Here is a 14,103-nt window from a genome sequence, read left to right as displayed (position 1 = left end):
AGACAATAATAGTATCGGGAAAAACATTGACATAGTTGGTAGGTATGGGTCAGATTAAAATAGAAATTAAAGTGTACACCAGGAAATTTGGGTTATAAAAGTTACATATTCCAGAGGTGGGTTTTTAGCCTGATTTTAAAAGATTTTGCAGAGGGCGAAATTACAATATCATTGGGTAGGGAATTCCATAAGGGAACGACCCGATAAAAAAAAGACTGCTTAACGACGTTAAGTCGTGGACGTTTAATGAAAAGTTTTCGAGAGTGACCGCGCGTGGAGGAATGGTTAGCCACAAAGTAACGTTGGGAGGGATCGGAAAGGATATTGAATAGGAGGATGAGGTCAATGGTATCCCAACGAGAGTGGACGGAAGACCAGCCCAACTCTTCAAGTCGTAGTTCGCGGGGAACCCCACGCAGGGCTGGGAGGATCTTGGTGGCACGAGATTGGATTGAGACTAGTGATGAGTAGTCCTTAACGAGATGAGGTCGCCAAATCGGGGAGCAATATTCAAGTATGGGCCGCACAAATTGGTTGTAGAGGAGGGTAAGGGAGGACTGGTCGAGGTAGGAGAAATTTCGGCTAAGTGCACCGACAACAATACTGGTACGGGACGCAAGCGTGGCGCAGTGTTTGGAGGAGGAAAGGTCAGAAGAAACGATGACGCCTAGGTCGCGATGATCACAAACGCGTTCTAACCTGAAACCATTCAAGAAATAAGGGGAGATCGAACCGGGCGATGGCGAGGATGACGGGGACAGTTTTAGATGGTAGGATTTTGAACAATTGAAAGATAGGCCATTTAGGGTGACCCATACGTGTAAGCGCGCAAGGTCATCTTGCAACGTTTTAACATCCTCGTACGATGTGATCACCCGAAACATCTTAATATCATCAGCGTAAAGGGCTATCGGACTGAGTATTTCAGTGGGCATGTCATTGATGTAGAGCAGGAATAAGAGCGGGCCCAAAACGCTACCCTGTGGGACCCCACTAGCAACATCAACTGGATCGCTGAGAATCCCGGAGAGAGAGACCCGTTGAGAGCGCTTAGTCAAATAGATTGAAAGCCAATGTAGCAGGGCTCCGTGGATGCCATAGGAAGCTAGTTTAGAAAGGAGACGAGCATGGGGAACGGAGTCGAAAGCCTTGGAAATGTCAAGGTATATGACATCAACAGGGAAACCTGCATCAAAAGCTTCCAGCCAGGTGTGGAAAGTAGTAAGCAAGTTGGTGGTGGTGGATTTACCTTTTAAAGTCCCACGCGGTCGCTGTTAGTTCAGTCATTTTGCCACTAGGCTGCGCTGGCGACGCAGTTGTACAACTCTGGTATTTCGGCTTATTGGTTAAAATATCGAGGCGCGAAATTTGAATATTTTCGTTCATAGGAAGGCCAATAAAAGAGGCTTCCTAGATGGACTGGCAAGTTAGCTCTTTAATACTTTTCGAGTATGGAAATTTTCATTGAAGGAAAAGTAGTTTACAATCCAAAATCTGTCTCTATTCTTTGAGTAAAGTAGTAGATTTTTTTCCCCCTGAAAACCACCTAAGATCTTATCAGTTGTTGGATAGAGTCTTTTGTTGTCATATCGCCCATTGGGGCGGAGTGGGGTAAAAAATATCTAACCCTCTCCGATAGAAAGGTTTTGAGAAGTTGTATCGCCGTTGTCAAATGACCCTACTCGCCTAGCTTATTTCATACAATACGCCCAATATATTACTGACAAGCGATGCTCGTTTTAAATATATCTAAAATTGGGGTGGTTTTTATTTTTTTTTTTTTACATTCAACAATAGCGTAAATAATCCCATCACGATTCTTGAGTTCAAAAATTGGCGCAGAATGCTGTTCGATCTAGGCCTATGTTAGAAGGTTCAAGCAGTGAGAATCTATTTCGGTTTATTTATTACGGTTCAAAAAGAATTATTGATAGATTCCGCGCGCGGGCATTTTATAAATACTAAATGCATAAATTGTTTGAGTTGGTACCTACTAGAAATATTTCTTGCATTTTCTATAAAGTAAAAACTCGAAATGAGTCTAAAAGGTAAATATATATTTCTAATTATAAAGTGTAATTTATATGTAATTACGGTTTAAAATTCCTGCAGAAAATAAAATTCATCGCGTTGATATAAAACACGAGTACCAAAGATGGGCTTGTGAAAGAGAAAAGCGAAAGTTAACTAATGAAGATTTTGCTACCTTACTTTTAAACAATTTGTAGGTTTCGCTATACTCCTTCTCTAAGTACTTTAATTTCAACATAGTAATCATTTTAGGGCAAATACAGATTTGAAATCAATGAATGAAGCGGGTAGCCAAACAGATTTTTTTCATGGTATAAGGCATTATTCCCGAAAGACTGAAAAATGTAATTTAATTTTAATTGTATCAAATTTACGTGAATATTTAATTACCGAATGAAAATTATTGCCTCTATGGGGATTATTCCGCGAAGACTAGTAGGTACACACGTTGTAACCTTGACTGTACTAAAGCATGAAAGTTACGCTTGTGTATGTAACGTGATTGAAGATCTTTATCGCTCACTGTCAAAAAGAGACTGACCGTAATCCAGGAAGCCGGTGGCTCAATTAATTATATTTAATTCATTTACATCAATAAATTTATTATGTAACCTTTAGAGGCCCTAGACAGTGGTAAAATTATTAACAGATGAATAGTAATAGGTGTACCATGAATAAAGAATGCGCGTGAGGAAATTTCTTTTCGCGCTATAGGATAGGCAACTCCCTTTCTCGAAGGACAGCTTGTTCTGTATATACTTTGTAACAACATCGGTTATTAGCACGCGCAAAACTAGGTATCTATGTAACCTAGTTTTGTGCGTGCTGACAAGAGACAAAGAAAATAAGGATTTAAAATATCCGCCAGTTTTTTAGCTCGAGAGCAAGGACCTCTAGGCCTTAGTTTCAAATGCGTGTGAAACTATAGCCTAGAGGTCCGTGCACTCAAGCTAAAAAACTTGCGGATATTTTAAATCCTGAAAATCCTAAAGTTTTGGTCTATTGTCAGCACGCACAATGTTAGGTTACATAGAGACGTAGCTTTGCGCGTTCTGACAACCGTTGTTGTAACAGAGTATATACAGAACAAGCTGTCCTTCGAGAAAAAGGGTTGGTATTCAGAGGAAAATGACTTTAGAACCCCACTGTGCCTGCACTTCACATTAGTGCAAAGAGAGATAGTTCTTCAAGGTAAAATTTGCATAGGCACGGCGCGCGTTTCTTTACACCAAGACCAAGCGCAACTTCTCAAAACCTTTCATAGGCGATGTGGGTACAAAATTTAGCCCCTCCCAACGACAGAGGGAAATACTCCATTTTAGTAGCAAATCCAAAACGGGGCAATGGACCCTAGTTGCTTCTTATGGATAGTTCTCAAACCCACCGAAAGGGACCAGCACTATCTGGCTATAAAATTTTGCGCAGAAAAAACAATTCACAGGGGCAGATGATAGAGCCGCAGGGTCCTTTAAAAAGCCGTGCTAGGAAGCGTGAAGATAGGACTTGACGTGGTTGTGTAGAACGTTTTTGATATGTTGTTCAAGGGCTTTACAAATTGCGGAGGTCAAGCTAATTGGGCGGTAGTTTTGCGGGTCACTTTTTTAACCGGACTTTTTATAAACGGGGACGACGTGAGCCGTGAGCCAGTCTTCAGGCAGAACACCTTCTTCTAGGGAACGCGAGAACAGTATTTCTAAGGGGCGAGAGATGGTATTGGCGCAGCCACGGAGGAAACGATTTGGGACATGGTCAGGGCCAGCAGCGGATGGTGCTTTTAAGTTCTTGAGGATAAGACGGATCTCGGAACGAGTAGGGGGAGTAAAAATGAGTTGGTGAGGGCAAATTTCAGGTAAATTAGCAGAGGAGGAGCAGGGCAATCGCGAAAAATTTTGATGGAAGCGTGCATTAAATAAATTGGCTGAAGCCAGAGGGGGCGGGATGGACCCGTCAGGTAGTTTTATGGAGGGGCCAGAGTTTGGGGGTTTAAGCCTGCGATTTACAAACTTCCAGAAAATCGCAGGGTTTGAGCGGAGCTGTTTGAACTTCCGTCTGTCACGCTGACGGTGAGCCTTGAAGATCGCAGCCTTAGCATCAGCAACTGCAGCATTGTATGCAATACGAAGGGCAGCCACACGAGCTGGCCTATCGGCTGAGATTGCTATTCTTAATTTCCGCCACAGACGTTCCTTTCTGCGAAGGGTGCGTTTAGTTTAGCGGGAGATCCAAGGCTTGCAACGGTTAGGGCCAGGGGTGGGAGTAGTCTTTGGAACGTGGGTGTCTATAATGGAGTAGAGACGGGTGAGGAAGTTTGATCAGCCACAAGGAAAATTTGGCGTGTCCAATAGAGAATCCCAATTTGTTTCAGCAATGGCCTTGTTAATGTTATCATAGTCAGCAGCAGAAAAATTGTAAGAACTAGCTTCAGTCCCATGGGTAGGAGTGGCGCTTAGCAATGGGTAAGCAATGGAGAGGACGACGTGGTCGCTACGGCCTAGGGGAATTTCCTCACAAACCTCTGGTTCAACGTTGTCGTGGGTTATAACTAAGTCTAGGACGTTACAGGAGTTTGATCTGGTTTGGCTGTAACGTGTGGGAAAGAGAACATGCTGTTTTAAAAATGAGGTTTGCAACAGGGTTATCAAGGACCTGTGGTCTAGCGAGGCGCCGGGGAGCGCCATAGGGAAGGACCAATCAATAGAGGGTAGGTTTAGGTCGCCAGCAATTAGTAAATTAGGGAACTTTCGCGCATAAGAGCCAAAATTGCTGAGGAGGAGCGCAGTGTCCAGGGTAGTGTCAGGAGATCGGTAGGCGCAGCAGAGAAACAACGGGGGGTCATTTGTTGTTAGACGAAGCGTAAGGCAAAGCTGTTCAGGGAAGGAGGGGATTTCGAGGGTAAATACGTGGGCGTGAATACGAGATTTAGTGTACACCAAGAGGCCCCCGCCATGAGAGGAGGTCCGGTCCTTACGAAAGAGGGAGTAACCCTGAAGATGGAGGGAGGAATCCGGGATACTGGGCTTAGCGAACGATTCCATAACACAAATAACGTCGGCATGCCATTCAGCAACGCGGGCGGTCAACTCTCCGAACTTTGAGAGTACACTCTGCGCATTAAAAACATAAATATTCAAGGGAACAATACATTGGGGGAAAGAAGGCCTGAAAAAGTCTTTTCGCGAATGAGAGGGAAATGGGCGATATTGGTTGAGACGCGAAAGAGGGAGCATCTAGTTTTTTGTAGAGATGACTTCCATAACGCATGTGGTCTGGGGGTCAGCCGGGGTAGAGATTGGGACTATTTCACCGCGAACGATAGAGTACTTTTGAAGGCCACTAGAGTTGAGTTGTTTAAGTTGTTGGCGAAGATCATAGTGCACCCGCTGCTGGGTAGTAGTGCGGTCAATTGTGTAAGAGTAGGGAAAATTGTAGGCTGAGTCTGAACGCAATTCGTGTAGTTGTGAGATGAAATATTTACGATCCGTAACGCGACTGAAGGTGAACACGAGGGGTCGGATTTTCTCACCATTGGGAAGGTAGCGACCGCGGCGCGAGACCGAAACCTGGCTAATGTCAGATGCGGAGAAACCAGAGTCACGAAGAATAATACGCGCAAAACGGTTGTCCTCAGCAGGAGAGTCGTCGTCCGGGTAGTTGAAAATAAGAGCGTTGAGCTTACGGCGTTGTATTCGAAAGGCTTCAGAGGCGTCGTGGTGCGAAGAGTCGTAACGGGTAGCAGTAGCGGTAGTACCCGCAGGGAAAGGCGGGCGAGAATCCAAATCGCGATCAGCGGAGTGGGAAGACAAGTTTGAGACTAGGTCCTTGAGACAGTTGAGTTCAGCTTCCAGGGTATTATATTTGGTTGAGGAGTCAGGAGGGAGGGTAAGAGAAGACTTGAGAAGCGCCAACTCAGACTGGAGATCCGGAGGCAAGGAGAGAGACTTCATCTTCTGAACCTCCGAGCGGAGCAGCGTCAAAGACGAATCATAATTAGCTTGAGATTCGGTAAGCTGAACCGTCAGGTTGGAGACCGTAGTGGACAGTGCCAAGAGATCATCAAGAAATGAGGGTTGTTGTTGTGGTGAGCGCTTGTCCAAGAGCGCCACAGTAGAGGCCAATTTCTCAACCTCAAGGGGACACTCGTCATGTTGCACCATTTCCATCAGGTGCGAAACGACAAACAGGCTGTCCACAAGCCTACGACACTGTCGAAAACCCTCTGTCGTGGGGATGTCGGGAAATCTCGAACGAGTCGTGGGGACGCCTCTTTCCCAGCAGCTACATTCCGCCCGCAGCAACATCAGTAGTAACGTTCTGGACCTCGGCATTACTAATGCTACAGTACTTCCAACTTTATTAGCCTTCCCATCGTTAGGAGGTAGCGATCATCTGACCCTCAAATCTTATTTCTCCTATCAGATTCACAATGCGACACTCAGCCGCGTGCCTTCAATAAAAACTATGATTACTCCCGCGCTGATTTCAATGCACTCAGTGCGATTCTGGCCATGTTGACTGCTTACCAATTTCTACCCTTTCTATTGATGATGCTTGGGACCACTTTAGTTCCCATCTCTTTCGCTGCATTGAGGTTTTTGTTCCTGTCTACGATGTATTCGATCAGCCCTTATGCTTCACGTCCACCCATTTATCAGTGAATTCCAGCATGGTTTTCTCAACAATAGATCGGTGGAGACCAACTTTCTCCCTGCTCTGCATTGTTGGATGGAAACCTTCGATGCTGGCCAAGAATCTCTTCTTTGGAGTCTTTAACAACATTTTCCACTGGATCAAGAGTTACCTAATAGGTACCAGTCGGTAAGAGTGACATCCTCCCAGTCTTGAGGGAGGCACTCAGGGCAGTGTTCTCGGGCCCCTTCTGTTTGTCCTTTACATTAACGACTTACCATCTGTTGTTTCCTTAGATCTTTTTCTGTGTTACAAAGAGACCTCAGTGCGATCTATCATCGGCCCGTTTAATGATACGAAATCCGGTCCGTGACATTTAGTAAATCTCCTATTCGAAATCCGAATCGAGTACTCGTTTAAACGAATATTATTCGTTTTTAAAGTAATGTAGTTCGAGCATAGGGAAGTGTGTTGTAGAACGATTAGAGACTTGTAGCTTCCCCTCTACTAAAAAGCTAGACCTTGTTTGTCCATAAAAAGGGGTATGCATTTTGATCCTCCCTCCGTAACTAGACGAGCCCTTGTAAACATGAAAGATGACCGCGAGCCACTGACGTTGAAACCGGTTTTCGGTTCACCGATTAATTTAAATGGCCGTTTTAACCGCTCCAAAAAATTGGACAAAAAACTGGTTTGTCAGAAAACCGGTTTTTATCCGGCCGTTTATGATAGATGTTGAAAAATGCTATATTCCAACATAGACCCGAAGACCGAATATTAGTACGAGTAATCGATAACTAGTGCCGTTTTCCATTGTTATTCTAGAATATACCAATGGAAAATTACTCCACAGATTTTTCTTGGAGTGAGAACGAAAGTTCCTTTAAAATTGATATGTGCCCTTGGTGGTAGATTGCTAGTAGTAAACAGAAGGTAAGTAACAACTGTCGAAAAACTAAAACTTTTAATTTTGTGAATTGAAAAAACCGATTAAAACCTAAGAATTAAAAAACGGTGCTCCGAAGAGTAAAAAAAACCGGTTTCGGTTAAACCGGGCGGTATTTGACATCCCTAGTGTATCGAGTCTGAGTGCCGGGAATTTCTCAAGCGTTTGCAAATCTTATTTAAAATGCCTTTACTATTTTTTCTATTTATATTTTTTTCTAATAATATGGAAAATATTCAAAGAGTTAAGCCGGGAAAAAAGAAAACTACGCCTTCTTTAAAACGCGTGTCCTCTAGGAGAATGGAGAAATGACGTCAGAGATTGTAGGCTCGGTATGCGCAAAAATTATGCGAGGAACACTAAATGACTAGTACGCATATGTCTCGGCCCTAGAGGCCCAGTCTCTACTCCTTCTACAACACACCTCCGTGCTAAGACTGAGTATTTCGTGAAGGAAAAGCAAAACACCGGGAACTGCGCATTCGCGTTGAAATTCAAAAAGAAAAAAAAAAGAAACCGCTTTATATATGTTATGTGACCATACTAGTCCTTAACATTTTCAATCGAATACTCGTTTACTATTGGAATTTAGCACCTAGGAAACGATTACTCGGTTTATGGAACTATATTCGTTTTTAAAACGGTTATTCGAATTTCTTTTCGAATAACCGTTTTGTGAATCGAATACTCGTTTTTGTCAAAATGGCAAATTCGATTCGTCGAATCAAATACTCGATTCGAATTAAACGAATAGTATTCGAAAATTCGAGTATTCGCACAGCCCTAAAAAAACATAACCTAACCTAACCTAAGTTGGGAAGTCAATGAAGATAAACAACAATATTTTGGAAAAGGCATATTATTTTGGGAAGTCAATGAAGATAAACAACAATATTTTGGAAAAGGCATATTATTTTGGGAAGTCAATGAAGATAAACAACAACATGGTTGAACTCTGATGTCAGTTGAATAAAAAGAATATAAGCCTAAAAGTACTTGTCATGTTCGTTAATTAAATATCTCAAATCTTTCACGAAAATTTTACGGCAATGTCGCGGCGCCTAATTGTCTCGGCGCCTAAATGTCTCGGTGCCAAATTGTTGCGGAGCCTAAATGTCTCGGTGCCAAAGTGGTCGCGGAGCCTAAATGTCGCGGCACCAAATTGTCGCGGAGCCTAACTGTCCCGGCGCCTAAGTGGCGGTGCCTAAATGTCGGCGCCCAAATGTCCCGTTCCGACAAAATCTGCGGTCTTGGGCATCCAAAAAAATATGTGGACCATTGACAACCCCTCCCCTTACTATTTAAACGGACAAACCATACTGGAAGTTAATAAGTGTAGGGACCCGGGTGTCCAAATTACTCATAACCTAACACCTCATAAACACATCCCTAGATCCCGTGGCCATGCTAAAACATAGATTACAGACTAGGAGGATAAATACCATTTACACAGACAGACAGGCAGGCTTCAGGATTTACACAAGGAGGCCCAACTCACTCGTTAGGGGGGACGACTCGTTCGAGATCAAGATTTCAAAATCAAGGCGACGACAGCTTCTTTTAGGATTTCGCGAAATAGTTATAAGCTGGTTGCCCTACTCTATTTTTTTACAAGTAGTATTTTGCAAATGAACATTATTATGCTTCAATAAACGCAAAAATTTGCAATAATATTTTACAAAACATTTCTGCCAACATATATTTAAAGATAAATGTTTTCCAAAAATATATTTGCAGAAACGTTTTGAAAATATTTTTTGCAAAACTTTTGCAGTTTTGAAAATATTTTTACAAAACTTTGCAATTGCAAAGATTTTTGCAAAACATTTTTGCAAAACATTTTTGCAAAACTTTTGCAAAGATTTTTGCAAAACATTTTTGCAAAACATTTTTGCAAAACTTTTGCAAAGATTTTTGCAAAACATTTTTGCAAAACCTTTGCAAAGATTTTATCAAAACTTTTACCAACATTTTTGCAAAAGATTTTTGCAAAGATTTTTGCAAAAGATTTTAGCAAAACTTTTGCAAACATTTTTTGCAAAACTTTTGCAGACATTTTTGCAAAACTTTTGCAAACATTTTTGCAAAACTTTTGCAAAGATTTTTGCAAAACTTTTGCAAACATTTTTGCAAAACTTTTGCAAACATTTTTGCAAAACTTTTGCAAGCATTTTTGCAAAACTTTTGCAAACATTTTTGCAAAACTTTTGCAAACATTTTTGCAAAACTTTTGCAAACATTTTTGCAAAACTTTTGCAAACATTTTTGCAAAACTTTTGCAAAGATTTTTGCAAAACTTTTGCAAAGATTTTTGCAAAACTTTTGCAAAGATTTTTGCAAAACATTTGAAAAGATTTTTGCAAAACATTTTTGCAAACTTTTGCAATAGATTTTTGCAAAACTTTTGCAAAGATTTTTGCAAACATTTTTGCAAAACTTTTGCAAAGATTTTAGCAAAACTTTTGCAAATATTTTAGCAAAACTGCAAATATTTTAGCAAAACTTTTGCAAACATTTTTGCAAAACTTTTGCAAAGATTTTATCAAAACTTATACAACATTTTTGCAAAACTTTTGCAAAGATTTTTGCAAAACATTTGCAAAGATTTTTGCAAAACATTTTTGCAAACTTTTGCAAAACATTTTCGCAAAACTTTTGCAAAGATTTTTACAAAACTTTTGCAAATATTTTTGCAAATATTTTTGGAAAACGTTTTCAAATATTTTTGCAAAATTTTTGCAAATATTTTTGGAAAACGTTTTCAAATATTTTTGCAAAATTTTTGCAAAGATTTTTGAAAAACTTGCAAAATCTTGAAAATAAAAAAGGTTTGCAAAATAGCTTTGCAAAAAATTATAGGACTAAGAGTTTACCAAATAGCTTTGCAAAAAATTATAGGACTAAGAGTTTACAAAATATTTTTGCAAATATTTGCATATTATTTTAGACAGCTTTTGCAAACAATTTTTGCAAAAATATTTTGCAAACTATTTGTCAAAACCATTTTGCAAAATTGTTTGCAAAAAATGATGTGTCTAAAATCTTGAAAATAGTTTTTGCAAAAAAATAATATGAAAAGGTTTGCAAAATAGCTTTGCAAAATTTCTTTGGCGAATATGCTTTGCCAAACGTTTTGCAAATTATTATGCAAATATAATGCATGATATTTTGACAAATGGATCGCAAAAAAGATTCAAAGTTCAGCAAGAGGTTTTCGGCATGAAAATGTAGGAAAAAAGTGGACTATGGTTATAAATAACTCTTATTTATTTTTGTCAAGTGATCAGTACCGTTTTCATGTAAAAAATATTCAAGGTTCTGTAAGAGTTTTTCGGCATAAAAACTGCCAAAAAAATAAATAATAGTTAGAATTAATTCTTATTTAATTTTATGAACTGATCCGTACCGTTTTCATGTAAAAAAACCGGTTTTTTAAAAAGTTTGCAAAAATAATTCAAGGTTCTGCAAGAGTTTTTCGGCATAAAAACTGCCAAAAAATTAAATGATGGTTAGAATTAATTCTTATTTAATTTAATGAACTGATTAGTACCGTTTAATTTGAAAAAAACCGGTTTTTCTAAAAGTTTGCAAAAAATATTCAAGGTTCTGCAAGAGGTTTTCGGCTTAAAAAACTACGAAAAAATAAAAAATGGTTATAATTAAATGTTATTTAGTTTTATGAACCAATCCGTACCGTTTCCATTGAAAAAAAACCGGTTTTTTAAAAAGTTTGCAAAAAATATTCACGGTTCTGCAAGAGGTTTTCGGCTTAAAAAACTACGAAAAAAATAAACAATGGTTATAATTAATTCTCATTTAATTTTATGAACCAATGCGTACCGTTTCCATTGAAAAAAACCGGTTTTTTAAAAAGATTGCAAAAAAAAATTCAAGGTTCTGCAAGAGGTTTTCTGCGTAAAAAACCACCAAAAAATTAAATCATGGTTAGAATTAATTCTTATTTAATTTTATGAACCAATCCGTACCGTTTTCATGTAAAAAAACCGGTTTTTTAAAAAGTTTGCAAAAAATATTCAAGGTTCTGCAAGAGGTTTTCTGCGTAAAAAACCACCAAAAAATTAAATCATGGTTAGAATTAATTCTTATTTAATTTTATGAACCAATCCGTACCGTTTTCATGTAAAAAAACCGGTTTTTTAAAAAGTTTGCAAAAAATATTCAAGGATCTGCAAGAGGTTTTCGGCTTAAAAAACTACGAAAAAAATAAAAAATGGTTATAATTAATTCTTATTTAATTTTATGAACCAATCCGTACCGTTTCTATTGTAAAAAAACCGGTTTTTTAAAAAGTTTGCAAAAAATATTCAAGGTTCTGCAAGAGGTTTTCTGCGTAAAAAACCACCAAAAAATTAAATCATGGTTATAATTAATTCTCATTTAATTTTATGAACCAATCCGTACCGTTTCCATTGGAAAAAAACCGGTTTTTTAAAGAGTTTGCAAAAAATATTCAATTTTCTGCAAGAGGTTTTCTGCGTAAAAAACCACCAAAAAATTAAATCATGGTTAGAATTAATTCTTATTTAATTTTATGAACCAATCCGTACCGTTTTCATGTAAAAAAACCGGTTTTTTAAAAAGTTTGCAAAAAATATTCAAGGATCTGCAAGAGGTTTTCGGCTTAAAAAACTACGAAAAAAATAAAAAAAAGTTATAATTAATTCTTATTTAATTTTATGAACCAATCCGTACCGTTTCCATTGAAAAAAACCGGTTTTTTAAAAAGTTTGCAAAAAATATTCAAGGTTCTGCAAGAGGTTTTCTGCTTAAAAAACTACGAAAAAAATAAAAAAAAGTTATAATTAATTCTTATTTAATTTTATGAACCAATCCGTACCGTTTCCATTGAAAAAAACCGGTTTTTTAAAAAGTTTGCAAAAAATATTCAAGGTTCTGCAAGAGGTTTTCTGCGTAAAAAACTACCAAAAAAATAAATAATGGAAAGTATAATTGTTAATAAATTTCATAAACAAGTCAGAACATACACTCACCCAAGTTGGTTCAAACGAAAGTATCCTAACACTCTTTAATTTAAATATATATTGTAGGAATGCTCTTCACCTCAGAGAGCCTTATAAAAATATGTTAATTCATTACGTTGAACAGTGTCAAATACGCCATTAACCCTTATTATTTGTATTTAACTCGTCAGTAAGAAACCATAATTATATAGTATCGATAGCTTAAATTTAACTTTAGTAGCATACCACGACTATGGGTTAAGGGTCAACCTTTAATATTTAGTCACAAAACTCATAGCAAACATTTAAGAGTTTCAAATTAATCATCCAAGATGTATTCTGATGAAATATTTCGGTAACTTACGATGTTAAAGGCTTATATTTTCATTGTTTTATTTTTAATTAAAAAAATTAAAGATAACTAACTTAATTACCTTTTTAGATGACGTAAAAAAGATCCTGCAAATTAGGGTGTAGAATTGCAAACAAAAAGTTCTGCAAGTTTGTAAGAAAGCTCCTGTAAATTAGGGTATGAAATTGCAAACTTTTCGAGGGGTACGGTACTCGAAGGTTCTGCAAGTTTGTAAAAAAAGTTTGCAAAAAAAAATCCTGCAAATTAGTACCTCCCCCATATAGGCTTCGACACTAATTCAAAATCTAATAATTTATACACAAATCTCCCCAGATATAAGGTAGGAAGACGGTTTACGTCCCCACTTGTAAACCTGAAATTAGCTCAAAACGTAAGTGTTAAGCTAGAAATAGGACTGATTACTTAAATTTCATTCTTATAATCAATATTTTAACTACAAATTTATAATCTACATGAAATTTGAAAATGTGTGTTTAAAAGACCCCACTTGTCTGTTGAAATGACTGTGAAGGTCCCCACTTGTAAACTTATCGAGTGTGAAAAATAGTATGAAATACTCGATGGAACCATATAGGCTTTGACACTGTTTCAAAACCTAATAATTTATACACAAATGTCCCCAGATATAAGGTAGGAAGACGGTTTAGGACCCCACTTGTAAACCTGAAATTAGCTCAAAACGTAAGTGTTAAGCTAGAAATAGGACTGATTACTTAAATTTCATTCTGATAATCAATATTTTAACTACAAATTTATAATGTACATGGAATTTGAAAATGTGTGTTTAAAAGACCCCACTTGTCTATTGAAATGACAGTGAAGGTCCCCACTTGTATATTTATCGAGTGTGAAAAATGAAATTTAAATACCTGATGGAACCATATAGGTTTCGACACTAATTCAAAATCTAATAATTGATACAGAAATGTCCCCAGATATAAGGTAGGAAGACGGTTTAGGTCCCCACTTGTAAACCTGAAATCAGCTCAAAACATAAGTGTTAAGCCTTTAAAAGGTCCGATTACCTAAATTTCATAATAATAAACAATATTTTAACTATAAAATTATAATATTCATGAAATTTGAAAATGTGTGTTTAAAGACCCCACTTGTCTGTTGAAATGACAGTGAAGGTCCCCACTTGT

The 14,103-nt window shown here is 38.0% G+C and overlaps 1 long non-coding RNA gene across 11 annotated transcripts; it reads right to left on the bottom strand.

Annotated features, from left to right (window-relative positions):
- Positions 1–10,967: 10,967 nt before the first annotated feature.
- On the bottom strand, positions 10,968–13,211 carry LOC149632461 (uncharacterized). 11 transcript variants are annotated; one of them, XR_016373883.1, is made up of 9 exons: positions 12,616–13,211; positions 12,462–12,543; positions 12,317–12,386; positions 12,172–12,253; positions 11,735–11,816; positions 11,590–11,659; positions 11,298–11,380; positions 11,154–11,235; positions 10,968–11,090 (listed from the first exon to the last, which is right to left on the bottom strand). It is a non-coding gene; the product is annotated as an uncharacterized LOC149632461 (long non-coding RNA). The 11 variants fall into 11 exon arrangements; XR_016373884.1 differs by lacking the exon at positions 11,298–11,380; XR_016373881.1 differs by lacking the exons at positions 11,735–11,816; positions 12,172–12,253 and adding an exon at positions 11,444–11,514.
- Positions 13,212–14,103: the final 892 nt, after the last annotated feature.

Source organism: Phalangium opilio, unplaced genomic scaffold (genome assembly GCF_054372755.1).
Source record: "Phalangium opilio isolate 3A_F unplaced genomic scaffold, DU_Popi_V2 ptg000100l_1, whole genome shotgun sequence".
Taxonomy (NCBI): Eukaryota; Metazoa; Arthropoda; class Arachnida; order Opiliones; family Phalangiidae; genus Phalangium; species Phalangium opilio.
This window is presented reverse-complemented; position numbering and strand designations above follow the sequence as displayed.